This window comes from Saccoglossus kowalevskii, chromosome 19 (assembly GCF_978046115.1).
Source record: "Saccoglossus kowalevskii chromosome 19, keSacKowa6.1, whole genome shotgun sequence".
Taxonomy (NCBI): domain Eukaryota; kingdom Metazoa; phylum Hemichordata; class Enteropneusta; family Harrimaniidae; genus Saccoglossus; species Saccoglossus kowalevskii.
In genome coordinates, this window is record NC_140659.1 from 6,937,406 (window position 1) to 6,942,321 (window position 4,916).

Sequence of the window (4,916 nt, forward strand, 5' to 3'; positions counted from 1 at the left end):
CGCCCGTTTTTGCTTGTTTCATGGACGCAACAAAAGCGTTTGACAGGGTAAATCATTGGAAGTTATTCAAAAAAATACTTGATAGGGGAATGCCTGTATTCATTGTGCGTTGTCTATTGCATTGGTATCGAGGTCAAACTTTTTGTATCCGATGGGCTTCAGAAATATGTCTGCGTCCTTTAGAGTGACCAATGGAGTTCGACAAGGAAGCATTCTTTCGCCGACGTTATTTTCAATTTATATTGATGATCTCAGTACTAGGCTGCAACAAGCGGGTGTTGGATGTCATTTAGCTGGTAAAATAATGAATCATCTTTTTTATGCTGATGATATTTTGTTAGTTTCACCTTCTGTTAAATCATTGAAAAAGCTCGTTGAGATCTGCGAGTGTTATGGTGAGGAGTTTGACATTCTCTTCCACACTACTAAGACAGAATGCATGTCATTTTTTCCAAAAACTTGGGGACAGACAAGGGTCCCAAGCATGTACTTGTATGGTAAACCTCTGGTTTTTGTCTCAGTGAAAAAGTACCTGGGCTATATGGTGTCATCAGATGGCAAGGATGAAGCTGATATGAAGCGACAATTTTGGTGTATTTATGCTAGGGCAAATTTTATTTTACAAAAATTTATAAAAAGTTCAGAGTACGTTAAGTGTTTGTTATTTAGAACGTATTTATACAGGATATACTGTTTGAATGTTTGGTGTGATTATCGTACACAAATTGTGAATACTGTGCTTATAATAACGCTATAAGGTTGGTCTTTAGCCTTAAACGGGCTAGCAGCGCCAGTGGTAATTGCGTGAATAGGAATATTTTGAACTTTGAATCTCTTCAGCGCAAGGCATTATATAACTTCAGTCAGCGCCTACTTACTTGTACTTACTACGTACTTGTGTCAAGTCTGACAGTTTTTTCTTATCCAAATTTTGGACTAATCTTAGACGTTGTATTTATCAGTGTTGGTGTTTGTTATGTATTTAATATGGGACTTTTTTGGCCTGAAATAAAGGATTAATAATAATACTTGTTAGGATACATGTCCCTGACCGTCCATGAGTTCCTGAGTCTGTCCGTCCGTCCGTCCGTCTGTCTGTGCGCCAGTCTGTCTGTCCAGAGTCATATCACAGAATCCTGTGGACCGATCCCGTTCATTCTTTGCATGTGCCTAGTACCTTATGTGCGACATGTGCACATGCAGTGGTTTAGCGATTCGATTCAAAATGGCCGACTGGCAGCCATCTTGTTTTTTTTTTAAATGTTATATTTTGGACATGCTTTGTCAGTTGTCATTCAAATTTGGTACATAGATTATACATGTTAGGATACATGTCCATGATGATTTATTTCGCAATTGGATCAAAGATGGTCGACTGGCAGGCATCTTGTTTTTTTTTATATGCGGTATCTTGGACGTGCTCTGTCAGTTTTCATTCAAATTTGGCACATACATGTACTTTATACATGTTAGGATGCATGTCCATGACAATTTGTTTCAAAATCTGGTCAAGGATGGCCGATTGACAGCCATCTGACTTTTTGGCCTTACTACTATATTTCCACAATTTATGTACCATTTTCATTCGTATTTGGCACATACATCATACATATCAGTGTGTTTCATAATCAGATCAAAAATGGCCAAATAGCGGCTGTTTTTATTTTTGGTCATATTACTACTACACGGAACACATGTTTTGATGTAAATAAACAATCTGTTCTATATGTCACTTGGAACTCAAGTTTCAAGGACACGCTCGCGACAACCCCTCTGCTTTAATATGACAAGCACAAAGAGAACTTTCAAAAATTTAACGGGGACTGTGTCATTTTCAATGACTTGTTTATATCCACTATGAACAAAGTGTACAAAACATGCTTGACTTTTTGAAGTATTCTAATAAATTCATCAGGAAATTTGGAATTTTCTCCAAGAATTCAAATTCCGTATTGTTGTTCTTCTAAATATATGACATTAGATCTGTATTGTCGGGTTCAACATGTCACTGAGTAATATGTGTAGAAATAAGATAATAACTGAATTTGGTTATCAGGGAGGGGAGTCCTTGTATCCATCTAAACACTGCCAAGGTTTTCATAAGTAAAATTTACACTTATTATTTTAACTCCTGTGTCCGGAACACACAATGGGATTTTTTTGATCAGTGCATCTGTGTGCATGTATGTACATGTGCGTGTCTTTTTCACTGATATTACAAGAACCAATTATCAGACTTCAATGATGCTCTGGGATAACTCTCAGACCTGATTAGTTTTTTGGTTGAAAACCATGCATATTAATTAGCCAATATTAAGCCTTCTTATTTTTTCTAAACAGATTTCAATGAAATTTAATACATAAATGATCTGGGATAATTCATAAATCTGATTAGCTCCTAATGGCAATCTGCGCATAATAATTACCCAATTTTTAGCTTTTCCAGATATCTCAACCACTCATCAAATTTCAATGAAATTTGGTTCATGGGTGCTTTTGGATAATCCACAGATTAGATCTATCTTATATAAATGCTTCTCAAGCATTGTTGCAGATAATTGTGTCGTCAAACAAGATGCATGAAATATCAAGTCACCATATATGGTCATCATATATGATTTGATTGATTATTTTAGTTTATCAAAAGCACATCTGCTCAAATGTAAATGACAAAGACAAGTCTGTGGTTCAATGTACTTCAATGATTTTCCATGCAATAATGCAATTATTACACACTCCCACTGTACTGTCTTCGTGCATACTTTGAGGTATCCTCGTAATAACCTCATATTATTGCTTTATTATGTGTTTCTAATATAGTAAATACAATATTTATTATTTGTAATTCATGCTTCCTGTACCCTTAGGACATGGGAGTTCTTTCCAAGCGTTCTTTGAATATAGAATTGTTTTAAATCATGTGAAAAAAAATATATTTTATAAAAAAAAACACGATGTTACGTTAAAGCGTGGTGGTCGTCGCGCAGCGTATGTTCGAATTTCATGTAAACAATGTATTTTTCATGCGTTGTATACGTCGCTATGAGTCCAAAAAATATTGTTTTTACATTCACATAGCTAAATCTTCAGAATGTGTAAATTAAATTTAGCTTTGATATTTTCAAAAAAATAGTGAGATATATCTATGGATTCTAGTATGTCCAACAAATTTAATACAAGCTTAACACAAAATTATGCCAACAAAGGTGACTGAGTGGGACCCCCCCCCCAAGAAAACCCTCATAACATTAAATTTCTGTACTACTATAAAACATGTCTTTTTAGCGAGCATGTTTTTTTAGCGAGGGAACTGATTCACTAATTCAAGATGTCGCTAATGACTAAATTATAAATTCAAAATGGCCAAGGCTTGGGGATTTGTATACAGTAATCCGGAACATAAAAATCTGGGGTGCTTCTTAATTACTAGTATCCTTGACAGTTTTTCTTTGTTTTTATGAAGGTGATAACTGTGCATTTGTTTTGGCGGCGAAGGACAAGTATTGTGAAAACAGGTAATCAAGAGAGATTCGTTAAATCAACATTTTGCCATTATCATTTTACCAAAATTGCATATCACTTTTTTCAACATGTTTTACAGTATATTCAAACCTGCATTTAACAGTACTTGCCACATTTATCTCTTGCTGTTGTGTAACCTTTACAATGTGCCTTCCACAAGAGCAACATAGAGGGCACTGTTGTACGTCGTAATCTTGTTGAATCAAAGGTGCTTTCGAACACATTGTGTATCATAAATTAAGAGGGCGCTGTTCCATAATACGAGTACATTTAGTTTATGGTGCTTTAGAAAGGTCATATTATAGACATAGAAAGCGCTGTTCCATAAATCGAGAGGGTTCAGTTATATAATATATTGAACTCTTCCAACTTAGCGCCCTGGTTACTTAGCTTCAAAAATCAGGTGTTTTAGGGGGTGGGTGTCAGTTACATTAGAGGGCGCTGTTCCATTGTTGAGGGTGCTATAGTGGTTAGTTTTATATAGGCCTAGAGCATTCAGATATATAATATTGAACACAAGAGGGCGCTGTTACATAATGCATCATAGTTAAGGGTGTTTTAGAGAGGTCAGTTTCATAACAAATCTGGAAGGTGCAGTTCCATAATACTGTAAGTGATAGCAATGTTAAAGGAAATTGAATGCGAACTCTTAAGGTAGAAGCCTACTCATAAATTTAAAAACCCAGAATTTATTCATTTTGCAATAAATTGTACTCTAAGGCAATACAAGAATATTGATCTAAAAAAAGTTGGGGGTCACCAGCCTTTTTTTCGAGAAATTAATGGTTGTATTTTAGTGGAAAGTTGTCATTTTGACACTATTATAACACTTTTACCATAGGTTCCTATGGCAGAGATATTATGCAATATCTGAAAATCTAGCGTGGCGACATAGACTAAAAAAATCATATATTGTTAATTATGGAGTACTTTTTGTTGTGAATTATTTAAAAAATCTGCGTTTTAAAAAGTGTAAAAAATGCAATTTTCTTTAACATTGTGTTCTATGAAATTGTTCTAAAAATAGTTTTCAAGAAATATTAGGACACGTTTCTCAAAAAGTTAAACTGTAACACACAAAATAATGCTATTTCATTGTACCATGATTGTACATAATAAACTAATGAACATTGTCATGCGATTTATGACTAATTTTGTCAAAAATTATGACTAGGCTTCTACCTTAAGATAGCAAAATGTATTGGTTTTGAAATTGATGCAAGTTTTTACAAAAATGCTGTTTAATGGATCAAGTTCCTCGACACACCCAATCAAACTGATGTTGAATATAGCTTTTCCTAACATGACCACGGATAGTTAGCTTCAGTGGAACCATACAAATCAGACATTGACAATGACACTCTCAAACCAAAGTCTTAATAGACAACATCTGA